We start from the raw sequence: 20,980 nt of genomic DNA, 5'->3' as shown, positions 1-20,980 counted from the left end.
AGCAGAAATAGGCCATTCAGCCTATTGAATCTACTCTGCCACTCTCTCATTGCTGATTTATTATCCCTCTCAACCCCATTCTTCTGCCTTCTTCCTGTAACCCTTGACACCCTCTCTAGACAAGAACCTATCAGCCTACACTTTAAATATACCCAATGACTTGGCCTCCACAGCTGTCTGTGGCAATGAATTCCATGGATTCACCATCCTCTACAGATCAGAAAAAGCTGAAGAGAGTCTGAAATATTCTTTTGATCCATTTAGTTTATTTTGATTACCGTTTCATTCCATTATTTTATTCTCGGCATGAATTTACACCTTGTTTTACTGTTTAATCATTGGGTGCACCTCTGGTGTATCCATTTATGTATCCATTAATAAACAAATAGAGACAAACAACCAATGTGCAAAATTGATTACAGCTAATTAAGTGGCTACTGTATCATCGTTCTGTTGCCTGAGTTCATAATGTCACGATTGTTCTCAGAGTTCAAAACAGTGCAGAAGAGGAGTGAGCGTGGGGTGGAACTGGTTGTTGAGGCATGCAGTTGTAGCTGCTGAACACCCAATGTTTGACCGCCAACATGGCAGCAGGCATTTAGTCATTGGAAACTCTGAGACTCCATTCCCTGACTGGTGCATGCTGGGATATGAAACTAGAGAAACCCTGCCTGCCCTAGCACAGGCAATGAGTGCAAAGGAGCCAGGGAGCTTACATGTGCTGTGGCTCATAAATCCTCCAACTTGATGTTCATTGCATGGCTGTCTTGTTTCCGTGACATCTGATTAGATTGGGAAACTGGTATTAAACGTAATCAGCCTGTTCTGCCTTTTGGTCCCTTGGCACCTTGGGTCATTGTGACCATCTGCCCCCTCCAGATAGGAGGAGTATGGTTTCTGCTCATACCAGACATGTGGCCTCAGTGTGTGGGGAGAGCTGCACTCTGAATACCAACGAATAATGCTGATTGAATGGCTCAACAGCATCCGTATTCAAACATGGGACATACAGCATAACAGCACAATACAGGCCCAGGATGTTGAGCCAACCTTTAACCTACTTTAAGATCAATCTAACCCTTCCCTCCTGCATAGCCCTCCATTTTACTATCATCCTTGTGTCTATCTAAGAGTTTCTTAAATGCCCCTAATGCCTCTACCACCAATCAATCTTGGCAGTGTTCTACATACTCAGAATTCCTGTGGAGGGAACTTAACTCTGATATACCCCCATTCTTTCAATCACCTTAAAATTATGCCCTCTTTTATTAGCCATTGTTGCCCTGGGAAAATGTCTCTGACTGTCCACTTCATTTATGCCTCTTGTCATCTTGTATACCTTTCTCAAGTCACCTCTTGTCCTCCACTCTAAAGAGAAAAGTCCTAGCTTGCTTAGCCTGTCTACATAAGATATGCCCTCTAGTCCAGGCAGCATCCTGGTAAATTTTCAGCCAATTAACCCTGCAGACCCAGTGTTACAGACTGCCCCATCACTGCCCCAGTACCTAACAGTTTAAAGAATTTAAAATAAACTCATTTGGAATGGTTCTATACAGACAACAGATATTTTTCCAGTCTAAGTCAGTTGTGAATATGTCAAACTGCTTACTGCTGTATAACCTGGCCATCGATGCCACAGTAAACAGTGATACCCTCCTTAGTGGGCCTTCTCGGTCCTTGCTAAATTTGCACTGTTTACCTTTCAATATTTCAGTAAACTAAGTTTGATACTTCGTGGGTGCCACAGCATAAAGGGTTACAAACAGCATTTTAAAAATGTGTTCTTCAAGACTATGCAAAAAAAAGTTATAAAATTGTGAAGAATTCTGCTTAAACTATTAGGGTTTGCAGAAAGTGAATGAATAAAACAAATTTTGACAGTAACTTTTCCTTTCCTGTAGCAACATGATTAAAAAGTACAAATTTTGCGTAAACTCACATTCTCCTTTCAATGGTGATAAATAAACTCACAATGATTATTGTTAGTTAAGTTCTTCTCATGTTTTTATTATTTATTAAGCTTAACGTTTTCGCCTGACGCCGTGCAATATCCGTAGCTGTGTAAAACGCGAGTTCCAGCCTGCTGTATCAGTGTTACGTGTTTCAACTATTGCATAGTTTAAGCTTTTATTGTCGTTGATGTTGACGTATCCGGGCACTTTAAAAAAACCTTTGACAGGTTCCCAATACTTTAGTTTCATTTGCTTGTTTGTATACTGTTTTCCTGCTGTTTAAACCTATGCCCTCCATCAGGTGCATAAGTGTTGTCTGCATCATGCTGGAATATGTTTCTTTTTTAATTATTTTTTAAATTTTCGCTATCATCAAATGGTAGTGCTGTAAATTCTGCAATTATTGTCCAATAAACTGCTTTTATTCATTCCAGATTGCATTTGGCGTAGTTTGTTCCTGCAATTCTTTTCTTGCCTCTTCATGCTTCTAGAACTTTTGTTCAAAAGTTCAAAGTAAAATGTATTCTCAGCCTACATACATGTTACTGCATACAACCCTGAGATTCTTTTTCCTGCGGGCATACTCAACAAATTTATAGAACGGTAACTGTAAATAGGATCAATGAAAGATCAAATAGAGCATTGAAACAACAAACTGTGCAAATAGTAAATAGAAATAAATAATGAGAGCATGAAATAACAAGATAAAGAGTTCTTAAAGTAAGATCATTGGTTGCAGGAGTATCTCAATAGAAGGGTGTAGTTATCCTCTTCAGTTCAAGAGCCTGAAAGTTGCAGGGTAGTAACTGTTCTTGAACCTGGTGGTTTTTCAAGTTTAATGTTATATGATTGTTTCAGTTGGTTGTATATATGTACAATATTTCTCCGGACCATGATGCGCGCACAAAACGTATATCATACACTGCACATACAACAAAATATTACCACATGTAAGTTTATAAAATATGATTCAAAGTGCATGTAGTGCGCAGCTTGGGAAACAGCTCTCTGAGAGGTTCCAATGGTTCATTTATTGTCACCAAGTATGTATGCAGTATACAACTCTGAGATTCATGTTCAGATGGCCACGAAACAAAGCACGAAAGTCGTTCACGGAGAAATACCAATGCCACTCTACACAACAAAAACAAATCATGCAAGCACATTCATCGATCCCCCCCACACAGAAAAAAATTGCACAAATGGCAGTCCATTCCACGCACTCACCACTCTCTGCATAAAAAAAACTTACCTCTGATATCTCCTCTGTACCTACTCCCAAGCACCTTAAAACTGTGCCCGCTCATGCTAGCCATTTCCACCCTATGGAAAAGCCTCGGACTATCCACACGATCAATGCCTCTCATCATCTTATACACCTCTATCAGGTCACCTCTCATCCTCTGTCGCTCCAAGAAAAAAAGGCCGAGTTCACTCAACCATTTTGCATCAGGCTTCATTGTGGAAGACACTAGCAATATGCCAGAAGTTCAAGAGTGTCAAAGGCAGAAGTGAGTACAGTTGCTTTTACCAGGTAGAAGGTGCTTGGGCAGCTGAAGGTCTTGAGGGACAGTGGATACGTCATATGGACCCCAGGGTTCTGAAACAGGTGGCTGAGCCGATTGTGGTGGCATTACTCCCCAATGCCATTCGGCTCTACAATTCAACCACCAGGGGCAAGACATGTTAAAGTGCCGGGGTTAGGACTGAGCTTAAGTTACCACTCAATGTACTTTAGTAAACTATTTAAGAACTTTTTAAAAGCTATTTAGTAATGCTTTTTGGGAGGGTGATTTTAGATGCATATCATATTTATACTGAGTTAAACACTGTATGTAATTAGTTTTGCTACAATAAGTGTTTGGGACACTGGAAAAATGTTGAATTTCCCCTTGGGGATGAATAAAGTATCTATCTATCTATCTATCTATCTATCTATTAGTAATGATCTTTCAAGAATCACTAGATTCTGGCATGGTTCTGGAGAAGTGGAAAACTGCAAACATTACTCCACTGTTCAAGAAAGGAGGGAGGCAGATGAAAGGAAATTATAGGCCAGTTAACCTGACCTCAATGGTTGGGAAGATGTTGGGGTCCATAGTTAATGATGAGGTTTCAGGGTACTTGGGGACACATGATAAAATAGGGCGTAGTCAGCATGGTTTCCTTCAGTGAAAATCTTGCCTGACAAATCAGTTGGAATTCTTTGAGGAAATAACAGGCAGGATAGACTAAGGAGAATCAGTGGATTTGTAAACTTGGATTTTCAGAAAGCCTTTGATAAGGTATCACAAATGAGTCTGCGTAACAAGTTAGGAGCTCATGATATTACAAGAAAGAAACTAGCATGGATAGAGCATTGACTGATTGGCAGGAGGCAAAGAGTGGGAATAAAGAGAAGGTTTTCGGATTGGCTTCCAGTGACTAGTGGTGTTCCACAGGGATCTGTGTTGGGTCTGATTACTTTTATGTTATTTGTCAGTGAATTAGATGATGAGATTGACAGCTTTGTGGCCAAGTTTGCAGACTATATGAAGATAAGTGGAGAGGCAGGTAGCATTGTGGCAGCAGAGAAGTTACAGAAGGACTTAGATAGATTTGGAGAAAAGGCAAAGAAATGGCAGGTGGAATGCAGTATCAGAAGTATATAGTCATGTGCTTTGGTAGAAAAAATAAAAGTGTAGACTATTTTCAAAATGAGAGAAAATTCAAGCTCCAAGGTGCAAAAGGACTTGGGAGTCCTTGAGCAGGATTTGCTAAAGGTTAATTTACAGGTTGAGTCAGGGGTGAAGAAGGCAAACACAATGTTAGCTTTCATTTTGAGAATAAAAACAAGGATGTAATGCTGAGCCTTTATAATGCAGTGGTGAGGCCTGACTTGGAACATTGTGAGCAGTTCTCAGCCCCTTATCTAAGGAAGGATGTGCTGACATTGGAGAGGATTCAAAGGAGATTCACAAAAATGATTCTTGAATTAAAGGTTTAATGTATGAGGAATGTTTGATGGCTCTGGGTCTGTACTCACTGGAATTTAGAAGAATGAGGAGGGATCTCATTTAAACTTATTGAATGTTAAAAAGCCTAAATAGAGTAGATATGTAGAGATGTTTCTTATAGTGGAAGAGTCTAGGACCAGAGGGCAGAACCTCAGAATAGAGGGACCTCCATCTTGAAGACGGATAAGGAGGAATTCCTTTAGCCAGAGGGTGGTGAATCTGTGGAATTTGTTGTCACAGGTAGCTGTGGAGGCTATTTAAGGCAGAGATACTTAGGTACTTGATAAGTCGGGGTGTGAAAGGTTATGGGGAGAAGACAGGAGTATGGGGTTGAGAGGGAAATGGATCAAATGTCGGAGCAGACTCAGTGGGCTGAATTGCCGAATATTACTCCTGTGCCTTATGGTCTCATGGTCTAAAATAGAACAGTACAGGCTGTTTGACCCATGATGATGACTTTAAGATCAATCTAACCCTACATAGTCCTCCATTTTTCTATCATGCATGTACTTATCTAAGAATTTCATAAAATGTCCCTAATATATCTTCTAACCTTCTAAACCTTTTCAATCCATATGTTATAGACAATAGGTGCAGAAGTAGACCATTCGGCCCTTCGAGCCTGCACCGCCATTCTGAGATCATGGCTGATCAACTACTATCAATACCCAGTTCCTGCCTTGTCCCCATATCCCTTGATTCCCCTATCCATAAGATACCTATCTAGCTCCTTCTTGAAAGCATCCAGAGAATTGGCCTCCACTACCTTCCGAGGCAGTGCATTCCAGACCCCCACAACTCTCTGGGAGAAGTTTTTCCTTAACTCTGTCCTAAATGACATACCCCTTATTCTCAAACCATGCCCTCTGGTACTGGACTCTCCCAGCATCTGGAACATATTTCCTGCCTCTATCTTGTCCAATTCCTTAATAATCTTATATGTTTCAATCAGATCCCCTCTCAATCTCCTTAATTCCAGCGTGTACAAGCCCAGTCTCTCTAACCTCTCTGCGTAAGGCAGTCCAGACATCCCAGGAATTAACCTCGTGAATCTACGCTGCACTTCCTCTACAGCCAGGATGTCCTTCCTTAACCCTGGAGACCAAAACTGTACACAATACTCCAGGTGTGGTCTCACCAGGGCTCTGTACAAATGCAAGAGGATTTCCTTGCTCTTGTACTCAATTCCCTTTGTAATAAAGGCCAACATTCCATTAGCCTTCTTCACTGCCTGCTGCACTTGCTCATTCACCTTCAGTGACTGATGAACAAGGACTCCTAGATCTCTTTGTATTTCTCCCTTACCTAACTCTACACCGTTCAGATAATAATCTGCCTTCCTGTTCTTACTCCCAAAGTGGATAACCTCACACTTATTCACATTAAACGTCATCTGCCAAGTATCTGCCCACTCACCCAGCCTATCCAAGTCACCCTGAATTCTCCGAACATCCTCATCACATGTCACTCTGCCACCCAGCTTAGTATCATCAGCAAATTTGCTGATGTTATTTTTTATGCCTTCATCCAAATCATTGACGTAAATTGTAAACAGCTGTGGTCCCAATACCGAGCCCTGTGCCACCCCACAAGTCACCAGCTGCCATTCTGAGAAACACCCATTCACCGCTACCCTTTGCTTTCTATCTGCCAACCAGTTTTCTATCCATGTCAATGTCTTCCCCCGATGCCCTGAGCTTTGATTTTACCCACCAATCTCCTATGTGGGACCTTATCAAATGCCTTCTGAAAATCAAGGTACACTACATCCACTGGATCTCCCTTGTCTAACTTCCTGGTTACATCCTTGAAAAACTCCAATAGATTAGTCAAGCATGATTTGCCCTTGGTAAATCCATGCTGGCTCGGCCCAATCCTATCACCGCTATCTAGATATGCCACTATTTCATCTTTAATAATGGACTCTAGCATCTTCCCCAACACCGATGTCAGGCTGACAGGTGGATAGTTCTCTGTTTTCTCCCTCCCTCCTTTCTTAAAAAGTGGGATAACATTAGCCATTCTCCAATCCTCAGGAACTGATCCTGAATCTAAGGAACATTGGAAAATGATTACCAATGCATCCGCAATTTCCAGGGCCACCTCCTTTAGTACCCTAGGATGCAGACCATCTGGACCTGCGGATTTGTCAGCCTACAGTCCCATCAGTCTTCTCATCACCGTTTCCTTCCTAATGTCAATCTGTTTCATTTCCTCTGTTACCCTATGTCCTTGGCCTATCCATACATCTGGGAGATTGCTTGTGTCTTCCTTAGTGAAAACAGATCTAAAGTACTCATTAAATTCTTCTGCCATTTCTCTGTTTCCCATAACGATTTCACCCAATTCATTCTTCAAGGGCCCAACGTTGTTCTTAACTATCTTCTTTCTCTTCACATACCTAAAAAAGCTTTTGCTATCATCCTTTATATTCCTGGCTACCTTGCATTTGTACCTCATTTTGTCTCCCCGTATTGTCTTTTTAGTTAAGTTCTGTTGTTCCTTAAAAACTTCCCAATCATCTGTCCTCCCACTCACCTTAGCTCTGTCATACTTCCTTTTTTTTAATGCTATGCAATCTCTGACTTCCTTTGTCAACCACTGTGGCCCCTTTCCCCCCTTTGAATTCTTCCTTCTCTGGGGGATGAACTGATTTTGTACCTTGTGCATTAGTCCCAAGAATACCTGCCATTGCTGTTCCACTGTCTTTTCTGCTAGGCTATCTGTCCAGTCAACTTTGGCCAGCTCCTCCCTCATGGCTCCATAGTTTTCCCTGTTCAACTGCAACACTGACACCTCCGAGCTGCCCTTATCCTTCTCAAATTGCAGATAAAAACTTATCATATTATGATCACTACCTCCTAATAGCTCCCTTACTGCAAGATCGCTTATCAAATCCTGTTCATTACACAAGACTAAATCCAGAATAGCCTTGTCCCTGGTCGGCTCTCATACAAGCTGTTCCAAGAATGCATTCTGTCGGCACTTTACAAACTCCCTATCCTGGGGTCCAGCATCAACCTGATTCTCCCAGTTCACCTGCATGTTGAAATCCCCCATAACTACTGCGACATTACCTTTGCCACATGCCAATGTTAACTCCCTATTCAACTTGCACCCAATATCCATGCTACTGTTTGGTGGCCTGTAGACAACACCCATTTTGGTCCTTTTGCCCTTACTGTTCCTCAATTCTATCCACACAGACTGTACTTCTCCTGACCCTATGTCCCCCCTTGCAAAGGACTGAATCTCATTCCTCACCAACAGGGCCCTCTGCCCACATTTCTGTCCCTACAATAGCATGTATACCCTTGAACATTCATTTCCCAGGTCTGATCTCCCTGCAGCCATGTCTCTGTTATCCCAACAACATCATTGTTACCCATTCGCACCTGGGCTTCAAGCTCATCCGCCTTATTTCTGACACTGTGCATTCAGATATAGAATTTTTAGCCCATTTCTCCTCTCTCTGTTTAAATCACTGCCTATTGTGCTTAACCCAGCTCCCCAAACTCCCATTGGGCTATCACTCAGTCCCCCAAAGCTTGACAGCATTGTTGTAAATCGTTTTGCACTATGTCCAGTTTAATAACATATTTACTGTAGCTTAGTAACTAAAACTGAATAGTGTGGCGGTTACTTTAAAACAAACCAGAACTGCTCAGAGGCTAAACACGGTGGGGGGCACAAAATAAAATACAGACAGAAAATAGATGCTGTACATGGCTCTGATGTAATGTGAACAAAGTCACCAGAGAGAGACTGAAGTTAAGTGGTTTATTCAACAAAAACGAGCAGCAGGCATATTGAGACCCTTTCAGAGAAAGGGACCTGTCCAACTCAATATTCCATGATACTTTGTAAGCTAAAGATCAAAGGACAATCTATATTTACAATATATCTACAATGCTTCCTTTAAATTACATTAAACTTTCACATCTCCTTCATACCCACCACTGCAGACACGCAAAATGAGTGTTAATCAGCATTATCTGTTTTTTTTGATTAACTGCTGTTCACTACTCTAGGAAACCATTGCCCAGGGCTGCATTTCAAATTTAATCCCAGTCAAAAAATTTGGTCTATAATGGACCATATCTTGCCGGTTGTTACTTGTATTTTCAATTGAAACCATGGATGGTTAAGCATCAAAAATAGTGCAGGCATTTCTGATCCATACTTGGATCAGTGGATTGATTTAATTTGCATGGTGTTCAGAGCCAAAGTCCAGGCTGTACTTTTATATCCTGCTGGGATCACCACTTGAATCCTGTGCCAGGTCAGACGTAACATGTCATCGGAACCCCATTAATTTCAACAGGGACGTGGGTGTGGACAACTGGGGAACAGGAGAAGGTAAATTATTTTATTAAACCATTTCACTTTAATATTTTCAAATACTTTGTTCAAAATATTTTAGTTTTGAATACATAAATATTTTAATGAAATGTGCATTTTGAACTAACTTAACAGGTAAACCTAATCAAATATTAGTATTAAATATAATTAAAATATTAAAACTGTTAGTTGTCTTTCTTTTTAATGTTTGCTTCACTAGTTAACTTGGATATTTTTGCGGAATCAGGTATATTAAAAATGTTTGAAATCAATTACGTATTGATTTTGCCGTTGACTAGATTCCTGTCTCTTGCTTTGATACCCGTCAGTCATTCTATGAGAAGGGCCACTTCATTTCACTGTCTGAGGACCTGCCAGACTCCAGGAGGGAGAGGCCACCATGTCCACGCAAGCTACATGGGAGTGGGGTGGGAAACCGAGGAAGAGAAATGGACTACATTACTTGATCTCGGCCAATGAAAGAAAGGTGTCCAGGAATGATAATTCTGGAATGGTAAGTGAACAATTACCATTCACTTACCGGTCATGGCTCTCATTGAACTTGCTTGTACATGTTGGACATTATTGGGGAAAGGACTGATCTTGGGATTAATTGTGCAGTAACTGAGACGCCTGTTCAATTCTACCATTGGGAAGATATGCACTTGAATAATTGACACTAAGTATTGGAGGCAGAGCAACTTCTTGGAAACATATTCCAACTGGGAGCCTACAGAAGATGAGGGAAAAAAAACAAATTATCCAGGTAAGGGAACTTTACTCTAGAATCCAGTTCCAGATTGTGTGAGGTCATGGATTTGGGAAGGGCAAATAAATATGACTGCAGAATAAATGCTAGGAGCTCAGAAGTGGGGCTGTACATGAATGTAGTGGTTAGCATAGTGCTGTTATAGCACCAGTGACCCAGGTTCAATTCACACCGTTGTATGTATGTCCTCCCCTTGACTGCATGGGTTTCCACCAGGTACTCCAGTTTTCTCCCACGTTCCAAAGACATACAGGTCTGTAGATTAGTTGTAAGTGTAATTGGGTGGTGCATGTTGTATCCCTAAATAAAAGAGTGTACAATGTAAACAGAATCTTGGGAGTGCAAGTCCACAGATTCCTGTAAGTGGCATCAGAGTTAGATAAGGTGGTTAAGAAGCTACGTGGGATATTTTCTTTTATTAGTTATGTTGTAAATATGAATCAGATTGACTACTCTAGTGTAAAAGAGTGTAACCAACATCATATATGAATATAGGAAACAGGGACAAGACCTTTCAATATTATCATGGCTGATTCGACCTTGTCTTCAACTCCACCCTCTTGCCCATTCTCCATAAACTTTCACTCTCACATGAATCTCTATCTCAGCAATGAATGTATTTAATGACTCCATACTCCAATATTGCACAAGTATAGATCACAGCCATTATCATCTGGTTTGGTGCACCATCCTCTCACAATATATGAAAACTACAGGCCAACAAAAGGTCAATTTCTGCATTCTACCATTACTGCAAAACTTGTATGTGCCAGGATGAAGAAGTGGGCGGGAAAAAAATTCATTGCAGACACTGCCCACCCAGCAAATGGCCTTTTCCTAAAGCTCCCTTCTGGAGAGCGATATAGGGTGATTAAAACAAAAACTTCACGCCACCTTTTAAGTATTTTCCCCCAGCAGTTAATCTGATCAACCATTCTAGCTAGCCCACATACCTCTGCTGTCTATTAGCCCCATCAGTGCAACAGAGTGTAAATAAATAAAGCACTTTTATAATGCTTTTTATTGTAACTGCATGCTGGTCTTTTTCTATTTATGTATATTTTATTCCATCTCCATACTCTAGCCCTAAATTTATATAATTCTTTATTCTTTAACATTGTGGATGTTGTTTTGTTGTTGAATGCCTTGACAAGCACACCATAGCAAATTCCTAATATATGTAAATGTATATGACAAACATAGCTAACTGTTGATCCTTGATTATAGACAAGATGAACTATCACTATGTTTTTACCCAGGAGCAGGTAGATTCAAAAATGTGCTTTGTCAAGTCCCTTGATAAAGAGAAAATACGTATGAGATATCTACTCAGGTACAAGTCTGGACTAAGCTTCCACTTAACCTGGTGATTTTCGTGTAAAGCAGTTCACTATTTCTTGAGTCAATAACGTTTCTCAATAAACTTTGGCTGACCAAATAAGTCATTGATGACTAAAGCTTGGAATATTGTGTTCAGTTCTGGTTGCCTCATTAGAGGAAGAATGTGGAAGCTTTAGAGACATTGTCAGAGGAGACTTATTTACCAGAATGTTGCCTGGATTAGAGGGCATGTGCTATTATAGATTGAGTGAGCTGGGTTTTTTTTTGGAGCAAAGGAGGATGAAAGGTGACAATAGAAGGTGTATACGATGATGAGAGGCATAGATAGAATGGACTCAGCAACTTATTCACAAGGCTAGAGGTGCAGTGGCTCACAAAGGAACATTAAAAAAAATTAATGGAAGTTCATTCATAAAAAATATTTACAAGAATAAACTATGCAATGCCCTTTCCATTCTTCACGTTCATGGTCAATGCTTTCAGTACTGTAAATTACGTTCCTTCACATCAATAGCATTGCTCCCACTCATATGGCCTTTTGGAGTGGTATACCACTACAATTACAGCACTTTGGTAGTGTCATGATTAGCACGATACCTGAGCGCCAGAGTTTCGAATTCAATTCTGACGCTGTCTGCAAGGAGTTTATACATTCTCCCCGTGAATGTGTGAAATTCTTCCAGGTGCTCCAGTTTCCTCCCTCATTCCAAAGACATACCGGCTAGTAAGTTAATTGGTCGTTGTTAATTGTCCTGTGGTAGGGCTAGTTTGGGTGCTGTAGCTCGTTAAGTTGGAAGGGCCTGTTCTACGCTGTATCTCTAAATGAATAATTGAGGGGCTTCCTCACCTAACCCGGCTTCTCCCTTCGCAGTAGCAGAGGAACGTTACACTGTGCTCCTTCCCCACTGAACCTTTGCGACGACTGCACCAAGCTCCAGTCCATTCTTCCGCACGTACTTCTGCAGACTGGGATGTGCCGGTTGGCAGCGTTCCTCCACAGACATCTCAGCGTGCTGCCAGACCAATAATTGTTTGCAATAATTCTAAACCCAAGGGTCTTCCAAATTCTTCCACAATCTTCTGTGATTGGCACATTAAACTCATCGTTCTTTTGGCAGTTTTTATTTCCAATAGTTACTTTTAGTAACATGCTACAAAATTCAAGTGTAGAAAAATAAGGCATTTGAAAATATTAGATGGAGATGGAATTTTACCAAGACAAATCCCATTTGGAGAACAAACCAGGATAGGATAACAGGAAGGGGCATAAGAAGGAAATTAGGAGAGCCAGAAGGGGCCAGGAGAAGGCTTTGGCAGGCAGGATTAAGGAAAACCCCAAGGCACTCTACAAGTAAGGGAAGAGCAAAAGGGTAAGACATGAAAGAATAGGACCTATGTAGAGTGACAGTGGGAAAATGTGTATGGAACTGGAGGAGATAGCAGAGGTACTTAATGAATACTTTACTTCAGTATTCACTATGGAAAAGGATCTTGGTGATTATAGTGATGACTTGCAGCAGACTGAAAAACTTGAGCATGCAGATATTAAGAAAGGGGATGTGCTGGAGCTTTTGGAAAGCATCAAGTTGGATAAGTCACCGGGACCAGATGCGATATACCCCAGGCTACTGTGCAAGGCGAGGGAAGAGATGGCTGAGCCTCTGCCGATGATCTTTGCATCATTAATGGGGACGGGAGAGGTTCCGGAGGATTGAAGGGTTGTGAATGTTGTTCCTTTATTCAAGAAAGGGAGTAGAGATAGCCCAGGAAACTATAGACCAGTGAGTCTTACTTGAGTGGTTGGTAAGTTAATGGAGAAGATTCTGAGAGGCAGGAGTAATGAACATTTAGAGAGGTATAATATGGTTAGGAATAGTCAACATGGCTTTGTCAAGGCAGATCCTGTCTTACAAGCCTGATAGAATTTTTTGATGATGTGACTAAACAGATTGATGAAGGAAGAGCAGTAGATGTAGTGTATATGGATTTCAGCAAGGCATTTGATAAGGTACCCCATGCAGGCTTATTGAGAAAGTAAGGAGGCATGGGATCCAAGGGGACATTGCTTTGTGGATCCAGAACTGGCTTGCCCACAGTAGGCAAAGAGTGGTTGGAGATGGGTCATATTCTGCATGGAGTTCAGTGACCAGTGGTGTGCCTCAGGTGTTCTGGGACCCTTACTCTTCATGATTTTTATAAATGACCTGGATGAGGAAGTGGAGGGATGGGTTAGTAAGTTTGCTGATGACACAAAGGTTGGAGGTGTGGTGGATAGTGTGGAGGGCTGTCAGAGGTTACAGTGGGACATTGATAGGATGCAAAACTGGGCTGAGTAGTGGCAGATGGAGTTCAATCCAGATAAGTGTGAAGTGGTTCATTTTGGTAGGTCAAATATGATGGCAGAATATAGTATTAATGGTAAGACTCTTGGCAGTGTGGAGGATCAGAGGGATCTTGGGATCCAAGTCCATAGGACGCTCAAAGCAGCTGCGCAGGTTGACTCTGTAGTTAAGAAGGCATACGGTTTATTGGCCTTCATCAATCATGAAATTGAATTTAGGATCAAGTAATATTGCGGCTATATAGGACCCTGGTCAGACCCCACTTGGAGTACTGTGCTCAGTTCTGGTCGCCTCACCACAGGAAGGATGTGATAGCCATTCAAAGTGTGCAGAGATTTACAAGGATGTTGTCTGGATTGGGGAGCATGCCTGATTAGAAAAGGTTGAATGAACTCAGCCATTTCTCCTTGGAGAGATGGAGGATGTGAGGTGACCTGATAGAGGTGTACAAGATGATGAGAGGCATTGATCTCAGAGGCTTTTTCCCAGGGCTGAAATGGTTGCCACAAGAGGACACAGGTTTAAGGTGCTGAGGAGTAGGTACAGAGGAGATATCAGGGGTTAAGATTTTTACTCAGAGAGTGGTGAGTGCATGGAATGGGCTGCTGGCAATGGTGGTGGAGGCGGATACGATAGGGTCTTTTAAGAGACTTGGATAGGTACATGGAGTTTAGAAAAATAGAGGGCTATGGGTAAGCCTAGTAATTTCTAAGGTTGGGATATGTTCGGCACAACTTTGTGGGCCGAAGGGCCTGTATTGTGCTGTAGGTTTTCTATGTTTCTAGGATATAGTGAAGAGCAGGGCAGTGAGGAGTGCAGTAGAATGAAGGGGTCTGGGAATACAGATACATTTCTGGGAAGTGTCATCATAGATAGATAGGAGTGTTATGAGAACTTTTGGAACATTAGCCTTCATAAATAAGTACTCCTGTTTGAGTACTGTTGTGGGAGGGGGACAGCCTACCTGGGGGAAGCAACAGTGGCCGTGCCTTCGGCACAGAGTCCGGTCCTGTAGCTCCGAAGGGTAGGGAATGGAAGAGGAAGGCAGTAGTAATAGGGGACTTGATAGTTAGGGGGTCAGATAGGCAATTCTGTGGATGAAATCAGGAGACCCAGATGGTAGTTTGCCTCTGGTGCCAGGGTCCGGGATGTTTCTGATCGCATCCAAGATATCCTGAAGTGAGAGGGTGAGGAGCCTGAGGTTGAGGTACATATAGGTACCAATGACATAGGTAGGAAAAGGGAAGAGGTCCTGAAAGGAGAATAGAGGGAGTTAGGAAGGCAGTTGAGAAGAAGGACCGCAAAGGTGGTAATCTCAGGATTACTGCCCGTGCCACGCGACAGTGAGAATAGGAATAGAATGAGGTGGAGGATAAATGCGTGGCTGAGGGATTGGAGCAGGGGGCAGATATTCAAGTTTCTGGATCATTGGGACCTCTTTTGGGGCAGGTGACCTGTACAAAAGGGACGGGTTACACTTGAATCCTAGGGGGACCAATATCTTGGCGGGAAGGTTTAATAGAGCTGTTAGGGAGGGTTTAAACTAATTTGGCACGGTGATGGGAACCAGAATGATTGAGTGGAGGAGAGGGAAAACAGAAGTAGATCTAAGGAAGTGAGCAGTAACGATGTCAGGAAGGACAGGCAGGTGATGGAGCAAATTTGCAGCCATTGGGATGAGTTGCAGTGCAATCAATGCAAAAAGTACCAAATACTGGACTTAAGGTGTTATACTTAAATGCACGCAGCATAAGGAATAAAGTGGATGATCTTGTTGTACAGTTACAGATTGGCAGGCATGATATTGTGGCCATCACTGAGACGTGGCTAAAGGATGCATCTCTCTTGGAGCTGAACATCCAAGGATACACTGTGTATCGGAAGGATAGGCAAGTAGGTAGAGGGGGTGGCGTGGCTTTAATGGTAAGAAATGATATTAAATCATTAGAAAGAGTTGACATAGGATCGTTATGTACAGAATCTTTATGGGTTGAGCTAAGAAATCGCAGGGGTAAAAGGACCCTGATGGCAGTTATATACAGGCCTCCTAACAGCTGCAGTTGTGTGGACTACAAATTACAACAGGAAATAGAAAAGGCTTGCCAGAAGGGCAGTGTTATGATAATTGTGGGGATTTTAACATGCGAGTGGATTGGGAAAATTAGCTCGGCACTGGATCTCAAGAGAGAGAATTTGTAGAATGTCTATGAGATGGCTTTTTCGAACAGCTTGTTGTTGAGCCCACTAGGGGATCAGCTGTACTGGATTGGGTATTGTGAAATGAACCAGAGGTGATTAGAGAGATGGAAGTGAAGGAAACCTTAGGAGGCAGTGATCACAACATGATTGAGTTCACTGTGAAATTTGAGAAAGAGAAGTCGAAATCTGATGTGTCGGTATTTCAGTGGAGTAAAGGAAATTACAGTGGCATGAGAGAGGAACTGGCCAAGGTTGACTGGAAAGGAACTAGCGGGAGGGACAGCAGAGCAGCAGTGGCTGGAGTTCATGCGAGAAGTGAGGAAGGTGCAAGACAGATATATTCCAAAGAAGAAATTTTCGAATGGAAAAAGGATGCAACTGTGGCTGACGAAAGAAGTCAAAGCCAAAGTAAAAGCAAAGCAGAGGGCATACAAAGAAGCAAAAATTAGTGGGAAGACAGAGAATTGGGAAGTTTTTAGAAGCTTATAAAAGGAAACTAAGGTCATTAACAGGGAAAAGATGAACTATGAAGGGAAGCTAGCAAATAATATCAAAGAGGATACTAAAAGCTTTTTCAAGTATATAAAGAATAAAAGATGGGTGAGAGTAGATTATAGGACCAATAGAAAATGATGCTGGGGAAATTGTAATGGGAGATAAGGAGATGGCGGAGGAACTGAACGAGTATTTTGCATCAGTCTTCACTGAGGAAGACATCAGCAATATACCGGACATTCAAGGGTGTCAGGGAAGAGAAATATGCACAGTCACAATTACGACAGAGAAAGTACTCGGGAAGCTGAATAGTCTAAGGGTAGATAAATCTCCTGGACCAGATGGAATGCACCCTCGTGTTCTGAAGGAAGTAGCAGTGGAGATTGCGGATGCATTAGTAATAATCGATAGATTATTCAAAAGTCGATAGATTCTGGCCTGGTTCCGGAGGACTGGAAGATTGCAAATGTCACTCCGCTATTTAAGAAGGGGACAAGGAAGCAAAAAGGAAATTATAGACCTGTTAGCTTAACATTGGTGGTTGGGAATTTGTTGGAGTCAATTGTTAAGGATGAAGTTATGGAGTACCTGGAGGCATATGACAAGATAGGCAGAACTCAGCATGGTTTCCTTAAAGGAAGATCCTGCCTGACAAACCTAGAGGAATAGAGTATAGGTTGTGATGTTGAGGCTCTATAAGGCACTGGTAAGACTTCACCTGGAGTACTGTGTGCAGTTTTGGGCTCCTTATTTAAGAAAGGATCTGCTGACATTGGAGAGGGTTCAGAGAAGCTTCACTAGAACGATTCCGGGAATGAGAGGGTTAACATATGAGGAGCATTTGACCGCTCTTGGACTGTACTCCTTGGAGTTTAGAAGAATGAGGGGGGACCTCATAGAAACATTTTGAATGTGGTGGGGGAGTCTAGTACGAGAGGACATGACTTGAGGATTGCAGGGCGCCCATTCAGAACAGAGATGCAAAAAATTTTTTTTAGCCAGAGGGTGGTGAATCTATGGAATTTGTTGCCATGGGGGGGCAGTGGAAGCCAAGTCATTGGGTGTATTTACGGCAGAGATTGATAGGTATCTGAGTAGTCAGGGCATCAAAGGTTATGGTGAGAAGGCGGGGGAATGGTACTAAAGGGGAGATTGGATCAGCTCATGATGAAATGGCGGAGCAGACTCGATGGGCTGAATGGCCAACTTCTGTTCTTTTGTCTTATGGTCTAAATCAACATATTGAGTACAGGAGCTGGGATGTTATGTTGAAGTTGTATAAGATGAGTGAGAGGTCAAATTTGGAGTATTGCGCACATTTCTGGTTACCTACCTACAGGATGACAGTAAGTTTGAAAGAGTGCAGAAAAAATGTACAAGAATGTTGCTGGGACTTGAGGACCTGAGGCAAAGTTTGAACAGCTCAGGATTTGATTCCTTAGAGTATAGGAGAATGAGGACAGATTTGACAGGTATACAAAATTATGAGGGGGTATAGATAGGGTAAATGCAGGCAGGCTTTTTCCACTGAGGTTGGGTGAGAATCGAACTAGAGATCATAGGTTCAGGGTGAAAGCTGAAATATTTAAGAACCTGAGGGAGACCTTCTTCACTCAAGAGGATGGTGAGTGTGTGGAATAAGCTGCCAGTAGGTGGATGGCGGGGGGGGGGGGGTCTATTTTTGCGGATGATATGAAGATAGGTGGAGGGGCAGGTAGTGCGGAGGAAGCAATGCGATTGCAGCAGGGACAAATTGGAAGAATGAGCAAAAAACGGCAGATGAAATTCAGTGTTGAGAAATGTGCAATAATGTATTTTGGTATAAGGAACAATAGTGCAAATTATTATCTAAATGAGCAGAAAATTTAAACATCAGAGGTGCAAAGGGACTTAGGAGTCCTCATGCAAGACTCCCAGAAGGTTAATTCACAGGTTGAATCTGTGGTCAAGGCAGCAAATGCAATGCTGGCATCTATTTCAAGGGGAATAGAGTATAAGAACAGGGAGATAATGCTGAACCTTTTTAAGACAATAGTCAGCACACACTTGGAGTATTGTCAACAGTGTTGGGCCCCATAGCTCAGAAAGGATATATTGTCATTGGAGAGAATCCGGAGGAGGTACACAAGGATGATTCCATGGTTGAAGGGGTTAACATTTGAAGAGCTTTTGGTGGCTTTGGGCTGGTGCTCACTGGAATTTAAAAGAATGCACGTGGATCTCATTGAAACCTATCAAAAATTGAAAGGACTAGATAAGATGAATATGGAGAGAATGTTTCCTCCGTTAGTAGGGGTATCCTGAACTACAGGGCACAGCCTCAAAATTGAGGGGCGGCCTTTTAGAACAGAAGCAAGCAGTGATTTTTTTTTAGCCAAAGAGTGGTGAATCTGTGGAGTGCTCTACCACAGAATGCAGTGGAGGCCAAGTCCGTGGGTATATTTAAAGTGAAGTTGATAGATTCCTGATTGGTCAGGGTATCAAAGGATATGGTGAGAATGCAGATGTATGGTGTTGAATGACATTTGGGATCAACCATCATGAACTGATGGAGTGGAGGATGGACTGAATGGCCTAATTTTGCTCCATGTTTTAAGGTCTTATGGTCCAAGTGCAGATCAACTAATGCGCTGCAGGACCTGTTTCTGTGTTCTATGACTCTAGTGAATAGGGAGGAAAAAGATTGCATAGAGATATTATCAAATGGATTTCCAATATAATGAACAGTAAATGATTTACTGGATTGTTAAGTGTCTGATTACATTGGCCAGATCACTTGTTCAAACACACTAAGCGAGCTATTAGATTTAACAGTGGCTGTTATGCTTTAATGAACTACACTGTAGTGGTTAACAGAAATAAGTACTACACTAAATACGGGGACAAACCTACTCTAATTGCTCTCCCTCTGAATCAGAATTAGGTTTATTATCACCAGCGCGTGTTGTGAAATTTGTCAGCTTAGCAGCTGCAGTACAATGTAATACATGATAATGTAGAAAGAAAAATAAATAAGTACATCAATCACACTAAGTATATTTATGTTTATTGAATAGGTTAAAAATAGTCCAAAAACAGGAATATATATGAAAAAAGTGAGGTAGAGTTCATGGGTTCAATATCCATTTAGGAATCATATGTAGAGGGGAAGAAGCTGTTCCGGAATCGCTGAGTGTGTGTCTTCAGGCTTCTGTACCTCCTACCTGATAATAACAATGAGAAGAAGGCATGCCCTGGCTGATGAGGGTCCTTAATAATGGACACTGCCTTCCTGAGGCACCTGTGCTTACCTATCCGCTTGTACTCCATCCTCTCCCCGCACCTTGTTCTGGCTTCTGCCTTCCTTTCCACTCTCGATGAAGGGTTTTCACCTCCACAGATACTGCCTGACCTGCTGAGTTGCTCCAGCATTTTGTGTGTGTTACTCTGGGTTTCCAGCATCTACAGAATCTCTCGTATCTATTTATCAGGCTGAACTGGTTTTGAGCATTGACAACCCAATGATATTAAACCCACTGAGCATTAAAGGTTGTGGTTATGCTTTAATGCTGGAGGTGGCCATTGTCAGCCAGTTGTAATGTGCTACTTGCAAGTTATCAGCCCAATTGTTGCTGTTTCAGTATCTGTGGAGTTGGTAATGGAACTGAACATCATAAAAATATAGTCAGAACTTGAAGTATGGAGATGGAATAAAATGTGCATAAATACGTAAACACCAGCACATATTTACAATGTAAGCATGATTTACATGTTTAACATGTGTATAGTACAGGTAGTGAAGTGACAGGGATAATAGAGGGAGTGAGGGGGGAGCTATTAAAATGGTTGATCAGATTAACTGTCTAGGGGAAGAAATTTTTAAGATGGCGTGGTTTTTGCTTTACTAGCCCTGTAGTGCTTTCTGGAAGGGAGCTTTTGGGAAAGAGACCCAAAACGTTTATTTCTATGGCTACTGCCTGACATGCTGGGTTCCTCCAGCAATCTGTGTGAGTAGGTTTTGGAAGAGGCAGTTTTCAAAGTGGGTCATATGCATAATGATTTTTTGTCTGCACACCTGCAAGTCCTGCAGTAATGGTGGACAGCAGCCAATAACCTTTCCTACTGTCCTGACATTGTTTTTGTGTATTGTGAGAGGATGCTACACCAAATCAGACAGTGATTGTTGATGTGAGGCTGCTCTTGATAATGGCAGTGCTGAATTGCACCAATATATTCTAGGGGAGATGAAACGTTAATGAAAAGGAATTCACAGCACATTTAAAGAAATCTGATATTTGGAAATGCACTAAATGCAATTTTCTCTTCTCAAAAAGCAATAATAATAGATTAAGCAGATAAAAGATAATTGTTATTACAGTGAACAGGTGAGAGCAAATTTTTCACCAACCAAAATGAGGCATTCAAGAAATAATACACAGTAATGCACTTGACTGCATTATTTCTTGGGTTTATAAATTATTTCTTAATAATTGCTACTAAACTTGTTAACCTTTGGTATACCATGAGTTAATGCTAATTCACAGTACGTTACTGTGTATATTAAAA

This window comes from Hypanus sabinus, chromosome 14 (genome assembly GCF_030144855.1).
Source record: "Hypanus sabinus isolate sHypSab1 chromosome 14, sHypSab1.hap1, whole genome shotgun sequence".
NCBI classification, from domain to species: Eukaryota; Metazoa; Chordata; class Chondrichthyes; order Myliobatiformes; family Dasyatidae; genus Hypanus; species Hypanus sabinus.
This window is presented reverse-complemented; position numbering follows the sequence as displayed.